Source organism: Azolla caroliniana, unplaced genomic scaffold, assembly GCF_043228905.1.
Source record: "Azolla caroliniana isolate FFs.n. ecotype wild unplaced genomic scaffold, voAzoCaro1.0.p SCAF_8, whole genome shotgun sequence".
Lineage (NCBI taxonomy): Eukaryota > Viridiplantae > Streptophyta > Polypodiopsida > Salviniales > Salviniaceae > Azolla > Azolla caroliniana.
Window position 1 is genome coordinate 10,553,831 of NW_028230443.1, and position 15,097 is coordinate 10,568,927.

Below are 15,097 nucleotides of genomic sequence, written 5' to 3' on the forward strand. Positions count from 1 at the left end.
CGAATAGCTGGATAGTCCGACTTCTCTTTGGATGAGTGGACCGAATCCGGACTGGTTGAGGCAGAGTGGTCAACCGGATGACGAGCCGACCAATAGTGGAGACTCCGTCGCACTCTCCCCGCATAAGGAACCAAGGAGATGGTTCACGCGCAAAGAGAAGGGTAAGAAGAAGATGCTGGAGTACGACACCAACAGAGCTGAGTTGGATCGGAGCAGTTCTGACTCCGGCTCGATTGACACGGAACCTCTGAGGAAGAGGTCGAAGTTGGTTGAGAAGGCCGCAAAATCGGCGAATTGGAAATTGTGTCGATCCACCCACCAGAAGAACCCCGTGAAGAGGTACGAGTATAATGAGTGTATGGCACATCATTATGTGTACATGACGAAAGTGGCGGTAGTGCGTGACTTGGAGAGCTACCGAGAAGCGGCTAAGGATCTGAACTGGCAGAAAGCCATAGAGGAAGAGATGCATGCACTCACGAGAAACGAGATGTGGGATTTAGTGGACGTACCGAAAGGAGTAAAGTCGATCGGTTGCTGGTGGGGATACAAAGTCAAATACAACACCGATAGCTCCATCAACCGGTACAAGGCCTGATTAGGGGTAAAGGTCTACGTGCAGTAGCACGTCGACTACGATGAGACATTCGCGTTGGTCGCAAAGATGACGACCATCCGTGTCTTGCTTGCGGTGGTAGTGGCGAAGGGGAGGCATCTACCTCAAATGGATGTAAAAAACGCGTTCCTGCAAGATGATCTTGAGGAACACGTGTTTATGGTTCAGCACCCCGGATTTCAGTCTGGAGTGAACACATCGGTTGTATGTCGATTGAAGAAGTCCCTCTACAGACTCAAGTAAGCCCCGCACACCTGGAATACGAAGATCACGGAGCGAATGCGTCAGATGGGATTTGCTCCGTCGAAATCAGACTCTTCGCTTTTCATCCGTGTCAAAGATTATGTGCGGAAGCGTCAGACAAAGCGGCCTTGCCAGATAGCAACAGAGAGAGAGAGAGAGAGAGAGAGAGAGAGATTAACACACATAGTGTACATAGGAGAGACAGAGAGAGAGCAGAACGTTTTAATCTATTACAAAACAATAATAGTTCTCTGTACATAAAACGTGCTCAGCAGCACCATTTATACAAGTCCTAAGAGGACTGACATAAGTACTATGTACTTCAATGCTCACACGAGCGTATGTGACTAACTACAAGACTATTAACTACCTAGTAGTCTAGGCTACTACTAGGCTTCGAGTTACTATTTGATTCAGCTAACCGGCTCCCCAGCTCACCGGCTCACTTGCTCACCGTCTCACCGATCCGGCTCATCTTTCTGGATGCTGATCCGGATCCGGTTGATCTTGCCACTCAACACTCCCCCTCAAGCTCAACTTGAGGTCGGATCGTAGTGTCAGTCTCCATGGCAACCGGTCCTTCCACCTGGCTCCTTCTGGCGTCACTCCGCCTCGCTCGCGCTCCTCGTCTGGTTCGGTCCTGTTTGTCGCGACCCTTCTGTTCATGCACACCTCGACCTCCTCGGTCAGCTTATCTACTCAATAGGCCCAATTCGGCTCCATCGTTGCTATGACTTTGGCGCTTGCCGATTCGCCGATTCCTTCGTGTTGGCGTCAACTTTCACTGCCTTCTCGTCCTCTTGGCCTTGAATTGATCCGGTTCTTCCGAATCTGTCTGTTGAACCGAATCGGTTGTCTCTGATTCGTTCTAGCTCTTGTCTGAATCGGTCACTCCCGATTCGTCTTCCGTTTCCAAGCCCTTCACTACATCGGGCCATTTCCAGGTCTTGGCCTTCTTCTTCCAGTCAGCTCTGTCCTTCTTGACTCTACTGCCGCTACCGCTGTCGTAGTGTAGGTTGCACACTATGTGGAAATTATATTTTTGTCCCTCCGGATAGAGAATGGAGTGCTCGGTGAGAACCGGAAGAAAACGGCATACCGGCAAGGAAGAGCCGGATAAAGAGACATAAATGTAAAAGAAAAGAAATACTCACTACTACGCAGGGCGTGATTCGAACTCTGCACCTCCACGTTGACAAACCCCAACCTTACCATTACATTAACTTATCTTAAGTGTTTTAAATATAGATTTAATACGTATAAGACCTTTATTTATGCATACCTTTATTAAAAGGTAAATCGTGTATTTTTTTAATATATGAAAAAGAAAACACGAGACACTAAAAATAACTCATGCACATCTAGCGTGCATGAGCCCTATACTTAGGAAATAAAAAAGCATCACATGCACATTTAGTGGACATGAACACTTTTTGTATAAAAAAAAAAGCATGAAGCCATGCTTAGCTCTTCCTTCCTTATATAAGGAGGAGAGAAATATATAAAGGGTTGTTGATTATTTGGATTATGTATTAATCAATACAAAAATTATTCGTGGGATTCACGATTTATACATCTACTTCTCTCTTAACACCCTAAGTACCAATTAATATAGTATACTCGTGTGATTCACGAGTTTCTTATCTTTCTCTTTGCTATTTACTCATAATTAATCTCTATCTCACGAACTTCTTTCTCCTAGTCCAAGACCTCTGTGGTTCCCACCCGACTCATGCAACGATCCGGAGCCGAAAGGCACGACACAGTTGGTGAACCCGACGTGAAGACGGGTGGCAAGGAGATGGAGGCTCAACAAGCTAACAATATGATGGCGATGTTCGAACGGATGCTTCAAGAACAACGCACGATGTCGGAGATTTCGGCATCAGTAGAGTGGCTCGTGCAACGCAACGGGCAATTTAATGGTAAGGATGTGTCGCGATATTTGCAGGACTACAAGGCGGAGATGCTCCGGTGTCGGGCTTCGGAAGGACTGCAAGTGACATCCTTTAACCGGGTGGCGACCGACGGGCTTCAAGGGAGTATCCACGGGTTGCAACAACAAAATCCGACGTGGGAAGCATTCGAAGAGGCGTTAAAGACCACGTTTGCCATCGAGGACTCCTCCAAGGCAACGCGGAGGGGATTCGAGGATTGGGTGGAAACGTCAGGTAAGGGGCTGAAGGTCCTCGAAGTGTTTTCGACATTCGAAAGTCGGTTCGGGAGGTTGTCCGCGAGAGATCAAACTATTCTTGCACCGGACAAAGTCATCATGTTTTTGCGAGCTGTGGATGTCCGGGACCGGAGAGATCTCGGAGTGCTTCTTGAGGACACGACCACCGAAAGCGGCCTCACCGAAACATGGGAAAGCGTGCGGGATATCGTCGCGCGGTACACGAAGAGGGGGCAATGGCTTGCCAACGAAGAAAAGAGGGTTTCGGAACCGATTCCGAAACCGAGAACGGGACTGGAAGACCATCAACCGAGGGCTCGGGAGATTACGGCCGAGAAGGGAGTCGACGCGTCTACGGTGGAGCAGCTGCTGAAGGAGATGGAGAATCTAAAGATCGCGATGGTGAAGAAGTCGGATGACCGCCCCACAAGCTCCAAATATACGGATCGACGGTGCATATGGTGCGATAGCGCCGAACACGATCGGAGGGATTGCGACGACCATAAGGAGGCGCTACGACGGGATCTCATCTACTACGAGGGAAACCGGATTCATTCGATGGACTCTCGGAAGCCACTCCGACCGAACTTCTGGAAAGGCGGCATGAAGAAGGTGCTCGAGGAGGAGTTAGCGGCAAGAAGCAACTATGCGACAACCGCGGGAATATGTGTCGGGGAGTCAACGGGAGCGAAGGCGTCTTTCTGGCCGGAGGTGCTAGGAAACACCGAGAAAACCGACTCCAACAATATCCGAAACACCGGGGAAGGCGTCCGGGAAGCTACGGGATGGGAGTGCCCTGTCGACAAGAATAGCATATACGCCCTGTGTCAATTACATGAGGTGTATGTGGACGAGAAACGACGGCGCACGGAGGATGCGGCCGGACCATCGAAGATACCGGAAAGCTGGAACTCCGGAGGTAAGGGAAAAGAAAAGGCGACTCCGGCATTCAAGCTCGCCTCGGACATAGAACAACAAACCGACTTGAAAAGAGTGTTCGAGGAAAGAATCTTGGATAGCCGGGTAGATTTTTCGCTGCGGGAACTACTCGGAATAGCGAAGAAGGAGTTTCACGATCTTCTCGTGGATCTCGTGAAAAGGAAGAGACAAAGTACGGAGGAAAATGCTCCAAGGGTGAATGCAAATACCGTTTCAATGAACGACACCGAAGTGGAAGGCGAAATTCCGAACTCCCACTATACAAGGCCACACTGGGCACGTGCGACTACGGAGACTCCGGTCCGAATCGGCAATATCAAAGAACCCGTGCTAGCATTGATTGATCACGGATCGGAGATCAACTTGATGTCCAAGGAGTTCTACCGAAAGGGGAAGTGGCCTATAAACACCAACCATGGATGGAAGATTCGGGCAGCCACGAAAACGACAGAAGACCTATTTGCGGCTTGTCCGGATGTGACGGTAAAGATCGGGGATGTCGAAATTGACCAAAATTTCTTTGTGCAGGATGAGGTTTCACATTCTGTCATCCTCGGCCAACCCTTTATCACGGCTTCACGGATGGAGACGAAGGTGCTCGATAGTGGTGCGGCTTTTGCGCGAATTCGGAGCCAAAACGGAGGGAAATCCGTCCAATTCCTAACTGTGCCGGCAAATCACGAAAGGAACAAGAGGGAACTCTTGTCCCAAGTGAGAATGGATTTTTAAAGCGGACTATTGCGGAGTGGGGAAGTGATAGTCCAAGAAACCCTGATACCCCACACAGGAAGAAAACTCTCGGAGCAAAACAAGTACGAATCGGCCCGGATGGGGCATCTACGTACACGGCCGTAACCGGAGGAATGAAGAAACAATACCGACAAGTGGAGGATAAGTTACGGTCGGCATCAATAATAAAAGAAGACGAAGAAATCGTGGGAGTGATCGAGGAAGTGTTCTATGGGAATACACTACAACGGCTTGAAGAGCTTGCGGAAGATAAAAGCCAAGGGAACCGGGTAGTCCCGGTGGAATCGGTCGAGATGTACGAGATCGTTGCGAAAATGGGGCCGGATGCGCTCCGCAAAGAAGAAGCAATGGTAAGTACGAAATACAAGACCGTGGAGAAGAAGGTGAAACCGGCCGCGGGACCACTACCCGCCGATAGCGAACAAAAGAAGAAAGAAGTCTCGGGAGATCCGACACTTCGGAAGTCCGTGGATATCGGACATGCCTTCACAGATGAGACCCGGAAGAAACTTCGGATCGGTGGAGGTGGGTTCCTCTTACAAGAAGAAGAAAAACGGTTTCGAGAGATGTTGGAGCAACATGGCAAAGCATTCGCGTTCACATCGAGGGAGATCGGATGCATTGATCCAAAGATAGTGGAGCCGATGGTGATTTTCACGATTGATCATGTACCGTGGAACCTGAAGCCGATTCCGGTGCCACGGGCGCATATTCCGAAAGTCATCGACTTGCTCAAGGAGAAGGTGGCGATGGGGATTCTAGAGCCATCAAATGCTCCGTACTCAAATCGATGGTTTACGGTTCCGAAGAAGAATGGGTCACTCCGATTCATCCAAGACTTGCAACCGGTGAACAAGGTCACGATCCGGAACTCGGGAGTCGGTCCGATAGTGGACGAATTCGCGGAAGCTTTTGCCGGACGTGCGATATACTCCATCGGGGACCTACACTCGGGGTATGACCAATTCCAACTAGCCGTGGAGAGCCGAGACATCACTACCATGCGGACACCGATAGGACTAGTTCGAATGTGCACACTACCACAAGGAGCGACAAACTCGGTTGCACATATGATGAACGCGATGAACAAGGTGCTTCGAGATTGCATCCCGGAGATAACGATGCCGTTTCTAGATGACATTCCGATGAAAGGATGCGCGGTGGAAGAAAAAGATGAGACTATGGATGATCGGGGATGCCGAAAGTTCGTGGCCGACCATATTCATGATTGCGAGAAAGTGTTGCGAAAGCTAGAAGATGTGCACCTAACACTTTCCGGGGAGAAATCAGCATTCGGGCAAGAAGAAATATTGGTGGTCGGACATCTATATGGACCCTACGGCCGAAGACCGTCACCAACAAAGATCGATGCGATTCAAGCTATGAAGGAAGTATGTGAGTCAACATCGGAAGTCCGAAGGTTTCTGGGTGCGTGTGCATTCTATCACATATGGATTCCGCACTATGCACATATAGCGGACCCGCTCTATCACTTGTTGCGGAAAGGTAAGAAATTCGAGTGGAAACCGGAACACACTAAAGCCATGAGGAAGCTCAAGAAGACACTATGGAGGGCGGAATCACTTAAGAAGCCAAGCTACGAGCGGCCAATCATAGTAACGGTTGATACAAGTCCAACCGGTATCGGGTGGGTCATCAATCAAGCCGACTCGGATGGTTCGCGGTATCCGATCCGATTTGGAGCAAAGGTCCTCAACGAAAGGCAACGCGGATATGCACAAGTCAAAAGAGAATTGTGGGGAGTCGTGTCGGCGATAAAATCGGATCGGGATTATTTGATCGGAGCTGAAGTGGTGATCGAGACGGATTGTCTTCCGATACTCGGGATGATGCGGTGTTGTACGATACCGGATGTGGCTATGCTAAGGTGGATTGCATATGTCAAGTCACTTAATCCGGAGGTTCGACACATCTCGGGGAAGGACAACGCGGTAGCGGACATGTTATCGAGGGCGCAGTTTGAAGACGACATAACCGAATCAGATAATGAAGAAGTTTCCGAAGACTACTTCACGTCAGAACACATATGCCGAGTGAACGTGATCCGAGAATTCCGGGAAGAAGAATACGAGGGGGAAACCTTGATGATCGGGAAGATGCTACAAGAGGTCGAGGATTCAACCAATGATAAAGAAAGGAGAGCCGAGATCCGAAGGAAGAAGAGGCAAGTCCAAAAGTTCTTCTTGGAAAACGGTTTAATATGGAGGACGCCGAAAAGACCGGATGGGATACCACTTCGAGTAGTCGGGACAAAAGATCAACGAAACCGGATAATGTCCGAGTTCCACGAATCCGATTGGGCTGGACATCGAGGAACATGGGCAACTTTTGTGAAAATCAAGCAAAGATATTGGTGGAAGAACATGTATAAAGATGTCGCGGAGTTCACAGAAAGCTGCGAGAAATGTCAAGTCTACTCCGGGGTCCGACACCGAGATGAGCTGCATCCGACATTCTCACCGACAATCAACTTCAAGTGGATGGTCGACATTGTAGCTATGCCGATCGGGATTGGACAAAAGAAATACTTGGTGTTAGCTCGAGAAGATCTCACAAACCAAGTTGAAGGTCGAGCGCTTCGGAGGAAAACGTGTGCCGCGGTGTGCCAATTTCTTTTGGAAGAAGTGTTTTGTAGGTACGGCTGCGTAGGACAAGTGATTGCGGACCGGGGAGAACTCGACTCGGACAAAGCTAGGGGATTCTTCGCCAAACATGGAGTTCGGTTAACGTTGACAACGGCCTACAATCCGGAGGCCAACGGGAAGATCGAACGAGGACATAGTCCGATCGTGAAAGCACTTGCGAAGGCATGCGACGGAAGGGTGAAGGATTGGCCACAAATGCTTCCGTATGCACTATGGGCGGATCGGACGACGCATAGCTCCGTGACCGGTTACATGCCGGCAGAACTCATGACCGGACAAGCACCGGTAATGCCAACGGAAACCGCAATCGCGACATGGACAATACTACCGTGGAAGGAAGAGATGAGCCGGGAAGAACTACTAGCGGTCCGGATACGACAACTGGAGGGAAGACCAAAAGATGTAGCGGAAGCGTCACGCTGACAACAAGAAGCACGGTTCCGGAACAAAAGCCGGTTCGACACAAAGCACCGACTACGACCGAGGAGGATTGAAGAAGGAGATTGGGTGATCGTCTATGATAGTAGCTTGGACCATCAACATACAACGATGCGGAAATTCGCGAAAAGGTGGTTCGGGCCGTACGAGGTTCGGAAGGTCTTCGACAACGGGACGTACCGACTGTCCGAGTTGGATGGAACAATACTACGAGTGCATATAGCTGGGAAGCGGGTGAAGATTTTCAAGAAGCGGACCGACGACAAACCTTATGTGATCCAAGTCGAGGCCGACAACGAGGAGCAATTGGACGAAGACCACAATGATGCGGGAAGCGAAGAAAGTGGATTACAACTCATAGTCGACATAAGGGGAGAATCGGAGGAAGCTTCGGATGAAGACGGATACGAAGAATCAAGAACTTCGGCACATACCGGAGGATGTGCGGGTTTGGGGGGGGCGAGTGTCGTAGTGTAGGTTGCACACTATGTGGAAATTATATTTTTGTCCCTCCGGATAGAGAATGGAGTGCTCGGTGAGAACCGGAAGAAAACGGCATACCGGCAAGGAAGAGCCGGATAAAGAGACATAAATGTAAAAGAAAGGAAATACTCACTACTACGCAAGGCGTGATTCGAACTCTACACCTCCACGTTGACAAACCCCAACCTTACCATTACATTAACTTATCTTAAGTGTTTTAAATATAGATTTAATACGTATAAGACCTTTATTTATGCATACCTTTATTAAAAGGTAAATCGTGTATTTTTTTAATATATGAAAAAGAAAACACGAGACACTAAAAATAACTCATGCACATCTAGCATGCATGAGCCCTATACTTAGGAAATAAAAAAGCATCACATGCACATTTAGTGGACATGAACACTTTTTGTATAAAAAAAAAAGCATGAAGCCATGCTTAGCTCTTCCTTCCTTATATAAGGAGGAGAGAAATATATAAAGGGTTGTTGATTATTTGGATTATGTATTAATCAATACAAAAATTATTCGTGGGATTCACGATTTATACATCTACTTCTCTCTTAACACCCTAAGTACCAATTAATATAGTATACTCGTGTGATTCACGAGTTTCTTATCTTTCTCTTTGCTATTTACTCATAATTAATCTCTATCTCACGAACTTCTTTCTCCTAGTCCAAGACCTCTGTGGTTCCCACCCGACTCACGCAACGATCCGGAGCCGAAAGGCACGACACCGCTTGTTCCGACTTGTTCGATGTGTCAACTTCCTTTGTCGACTCGGCTCCTTTATTCTTCTTGTTTCTCCCATTGTCAGTTCTTCCCTCACCGGCACAATCGACAGTTTCTTTGCCTTTGCCTGTTTCGGTGTCTTTGCCTGTTCTCCCCCTCAAGTGTGGCACGTTGTCGTGAAGAATGTGCTTCACGATATAAAAATGAGCTTAAATGTTGTATTTAATAATATTTGAGAGACTTGAACCCACATCCTTATATACGATGTACAATGTACATACCACTAGGCTAGGCTATTTATTTGTAAAAGTGTGTAATAAATGTGCTTCATGATATAAGAATGAAGCTATATATTGTATTAAGTAAAATTGAGGGACTTGAACCCTCAACCTTGTATACCAAGCACCAAGCATACACCACTAAGCAAGGTTAGTTATTTTAGAATGCATTTTCATCATTATAATTATCTCATATCTATTTTCATACATAGCCATCATTCATCACATGCAATGCATGTGCGCCAAATGGCGATCATGCATTACATGTAACTCATGCATTGCATGCATGCCATGCTCCCATACATTACCATATGCATGGCAACACTTATATAAAGAGGGGAAAGGGAAAACAAGGAGGAAAATCAAGAGAAAGTTAGAGAAATAAGATAATCAAAAAAACAAACAAGTTAGCTTGTTGGTGAAGAGGCTCGTGTTTCCAAGTTGGAGTCAAGAGTTCAAATCAAGGGTCGGTAGAGAAAGGGTTCATCTTGCTACCAAACATTGTAAAGTTGGTAAAATCTTGTATTCGTAATACACATCATGTTCATATCATATACTTTTTTGTCTTAAATCATACTTTGTCTCTATCTTGCGTCTTGAATCATACATTGCCTCTATCTTTTATCTATACTAGTCTCTCTCTCACACATATTACTTTAAACTATTATTCTTCATATCCTTTATCTTCCTAACATTTGAGCGCAAGCCTTATAAAAGTTCCTTGAACTCCCCTTAACCTTAGTCCCTGCGACTTCGCCGCACAAACCACAACTACCCCGACAACGTCGAGATGCTGAACACCAAGCATTTCAGTGAAGTGCTACAACTTGTCCGATTTGAGCGGTTTGGTGAAGATGTCGGCAACTTGCCAATCCGTATGAACATACCGAAGTTCAACTTCACTACTCAAGACACGCTCACGCACGAAGTGGTAGTGCACTTCTATGTGCTTTGTGCGAGCATGGAATACAAGGTTCTTGGTGAGCTGCATGCTGCTTATGTTGTCTTAGTAGATCAGGATCGGGGTCAACACCTCGATCCGCAGGTCTTGCGGTAGTCACCGAAGCCAAATGGCTTCAAAGGTGGCAACGGTAGCGCCCCGGTATTCAGCCTCAGTGCTCAAAAGGGCCACTGTTGGCTGCTTTTTGCTGCTCCACGCAACAGTCACGCTACCTAGGGAAAATATATAGCCGGAGGTGGGTCGGCGATCCGATGCATCGCCGGCCCAGTAGGCATCGGTGTAGCCGACTAGCTCTTCGGTTATACCATGCCGGTATAACAGTCCCTATTCCTTTGTGCCACTCACATATCGCAAAATTCGATGCGCGCATAGAAGGTGCTCCATGGTTGGCTTCTACATATATTGGCTGATCACGCCGGATAACTCATGTCGGGTCGGGTGACAATTTGTCGGAACCACTTCTCATCATAGGCCAGTCCGGAGTCAGGACAGAGCTTCTGGTTCTGGTTCAGGGGTGTGGAGATTGGTCGGCATTCTGTCATGCCGAACTTGTACAACATATTCAACATATAGGGTCTTTGTGAGAGCAATATGCCGTCGGGGGTTCGGATCACCTCGATCCCAAGGAAATAGTGAAGGTCCCCCAGGTCCTTCATCTCAAATGCGTCCAACAGCTGGGACTTGACTTGGTTGATTTCATCGAGTCCGGGTTCGGTGATGACTAGGTCATCAACATACATCAAGATGCAAACCGAACCATCCGGACCTTGCCGGATGAACAACGAAGAGTCGGACTTGGAGACCACAAATCCCATCTTACACAACCGGTGCGTGATCTTTGCATTCCAAGATCGGGGGGCTTGCTTCAGGCCATAAAGTGACTTCTTCAGGCGGCATACCGCCGACTTGTTCATCTCTGACTGGAAACCAGGGGGTTGGGTCATAAAGACCTCTTCTTCAAGATTACCTTGAAGAAATGCATTCTTCATGTCCATCTGGTGAAGATGCCACCCCCTTACCGCAGCAACCGCGAGCACCACACGAACCATCGTCATCTTTGCTACTGGAGCGAAGGTCTCGTTGTAGTCGATCCCGTGGGTCTGCCCATATCCCTTCGCCACTAACCGGGCCTTGTACCAGTTAACCGGGCCTTTACCTTGTACACCCACTTACATCCGATTGGTTTACAGTGTCGGGGAGGGTCAACTAGGTCCCGTGTGTCGTTGGCATCAAGTGCCCGCATTTCTTCCTCCATAGCGGCACACCAATTTGCGTCCTTTGCCGCTTTTGCGTAACGCTCCGGCTCACGCACTTCTGCCACCTTGGTCATGTACGCATAGTGATGCGCCATGTACTCATTGTACCCATACCACTTTACAGGGTTCTTCTGACGGGAAGACCGGCGTAACTTATCGTTACCCGGTTTGAGGCCCTTCTTGGCCGGTGCGGTCTTTGTTGTCGAAGATCCGCCTTCATCCTTTCCGGAGTCGGAGTCGCCTCGATCCGACTCAACGTTGCTGGTTTCGTATTCCAACATCTTCTTCTTCCCCTTCTCTTTGTGCGTGAACTGTCTCCTTGGTTCCTTGCGCGGGGAGAGCACGACAGAGTCTCCATTACTCGCTGGTTCCTCATCTGACTGGTCATCCCGATTCAGCCACTCATTCGGTCCACTTAACCAAAATGAGATCGGACTCTCGTCTAGAGTGCCGAGGTCTTCATCTTCTATCTCGACCGGTTCAGGCTCACTAGCCTCATCAAGTCGGAGCCGGTAAGGCATACCATGATGCCGTCTCATCAAACTCAACATCTTGGCTAACTCGGACCTGCTTCGTCCGGGAGTTATAACACTTATACCCTTTTTGCTCATGTGAGTAACCGACTAGGATGCATTTCTCCGACTTTGCATCCAACTTCCTCCGCTTCGCATCTGACACATGCACATATGCAATGCTACCGAATATCCGAAGGTGTCGCAAATTCGGCTTGTGCCTGAAATATAGCTCATGCGCGGACACCTTGTCACCGATCCGGTTTTGGATGTAGACGGTCGTCCGGACCACCTCCGCCCAGTAGAAATGGGGCATGCTCTTCTCATCCAACATTGCCCTTGTGGCGTCGATAAGCGACCGGTTCTTCCTTTTGGCCACACCGTTTTGCTCTGGTGTGTATCTGCGACTGAACTCTCTCCGAATTCCTTTTTGTTGCAGATAACTGTTGAATTGGCCGGATAAACATTCTTTTCAGCCATCCGACCGCAGGCACTTGATCTTCCTCTCTGTTTCCTGTTCAACCAGGCTTTGCAGGTTCCGAAAACACTTGAAGACTTCACTCTTCCGCTCAATGAGGTAGATCCATGTCTACCAGTTGTAGTCGTTGATGAAGGAGACGAAATACCGACTCCTGCCAAGACTAATGTTCTGTGTCGGTCCCCATACATCCGAATGAATAAGGTCGAGCTTGGTACGGCTACGATTTCTTTCAGTGGGGAATGGAAGCCGGTGTTGCTTCCCAAGTTGGCAGGCTTCACATATTTGGGCCTTTCGGTCACTGAACTTCGGCAAACCGAAAACAACTTGTTTCGTTTGCAGGTCTTTAAGCCTCTGGTAATTGACGTGGCCGATCCGCTTGTGTTAGAGATCGATGTCCTATTCAATCTTCTGTCCTTTGGCGAACAAGGCAGTGCCGACGTCATTGGTGTCGAGGATGAACATCCTCCCGTCTCTGTGCCTTTGCGCAATAATCTGGCCCTCTTCCTCGATGAAGCACCCAAGGTGCGTAAACCACACCTGCATTCCTTGGTCAACAATCTGACCGATTAACACCAGGTTCTTTGTGATAGTCGGAACGTGTAATACGTTCATCAGCTTCCCCCTCTATCCGATGTGGCTCAAAGGGACTTCTCTGACATGCACGATTGGGTGAGGAGTGTCGTCTCCGGTTTCGACGACTCTTGGTTGTTCTGGTTGTTCCAAGAAGGAGAACCACTCTTTGTGGCTCGTCATGTGATTCGACACACCGGAATCAACGTACCACACTTCCTCCGATTTGGAAGTGGTCTTCTTCATCGAGTTAGCCTCGTGTTTCATCACCAAGGTTGGCCTTTTACCGGCTTTTCCGGTTTTGGATCCTCCCGATCCTTCTGCGTAGTGCGAGTATTGCCAGTTCCCTCTGCCGGCCTTGCCGGATTCGGATCTATCCGAATCAACGTGCTTCTTCTTGCACTCGCTTTCTCTGTGGCCCTTTTTACCACAGTACTAGCATTCCGTGTTGGCCTTTGCTTGTCGGTCTCCGGCGCCGGCTTGACTCCCCTTGCTTGTGGAGGGTCCGGAACTGCTGTCGGCACTTTCTCTGTGCCTTCGGTCGTGCTCTTGCCGGCCGCTACCATTGCGAGCTGACCCGCCTCGTCCACCACGCCCACGGGGCCGATCTGCCTCCGTATACAACATCCGGTTGTCAGTGGCTGCACTTGTTGACGCACCAGTGTGGTTCTCCTCTACAAGGAGCATCGATTGTAAATCGAAAAATGACAGGCGTATTCTCCCTCGTACAGACCGCCGTTCGGAAACGTTCCGAACTTAGACACTAACCCGCCAAGACAAACCTACACCATCTTGTCCTCCTCGACATTCACGTTGACAGAGGCGAGTGAGTCGCAGATTTCTTTAATCTTGCTAGTGTAGTCAGCCACCGACATATCTCGTTGTCATACATTGCTCAACTCTTGCCTGAGTTGAAGCTCCCTAGTTGTAGTGCTTGCGACGAAGACCTTTTTCAGATTTCCCCAAGCTTCTTTGGGCGTCTTGGCGTCTCTAATATGGCTTAGCAGCTGGTCTCCGACATTGGACGCAAAGCAGTACATCACTCTGTTTGCCGCTTGTTCCCACACAGGGAAGTCCTTGTGTATCGCATTAGGTCTTGTGTCGTTAGCTCCATCAACATAGCTCCAGTAACCATGCCCAAGCAGGTACTGGTGCATCTTTTATGACCAAGATGCGTAGTTGCATCTGTCGAGTTTCTCCACCGGGAGCGAGCTAACCATTCGTCTGTCCATTACTTCTCTTTCTGTTCTTAGGGTTTGTCTTCAGATGTTGATGTCGGCTGTAGAGGTTCTCAACCCTCGCGCTCTGATACCATGTCAAAGATTATGTGCAGAAGCGTCAAACAAAGCGGCCTTGCCAGATAGCAACAGAGAGAGAGAGAGATTAACACACAGAGTGTATGCAGGAGAGACAGAGAGAGAGCAGAACATTTAAATCTATTACAAAACAATAATAGTTCTCTGTACATAAAACGTGCTCAACAACACCATTTATACAAGTCCTAAGAGGACTAACAGAAGTACTATGTACTTCAATGCTCATACGAGCGTCTATCACTAACTACAAGACTATTAACTACCTAGTAGTCTAGTCTACTACTAGGCTTCTGGTTACTGTTTGATTCAGCTAACCGGCTCCCCAGCTCACTGGCTCACTTGCTCACTGTCTCACCGATCCGGCTCAGGCTTATTCAACTGATCCGGATCCGGTTGAGCTTGTCGCTCAACAATCCGGCAAGGTCGAAACAGACTAGTGAGCAGATTGCTCTATGTGGATGATCTTGTCATCGCCGGCGCCGACTTGGACGAAATTGACCGCGTCAAATACAAGCTTGCGGCATCATTTGAAATGAAGGATCTCGGCGACCTTGATTACTTCCTTGGGATCGAAGTGATCCGAACCCCTAAAGGCATATTGATCAATCAACGCCACTATGTGTTGGGTATGCTCTTCAAATTCGGTATGACGAATGCAAATCCGTCTCGACTCCTAT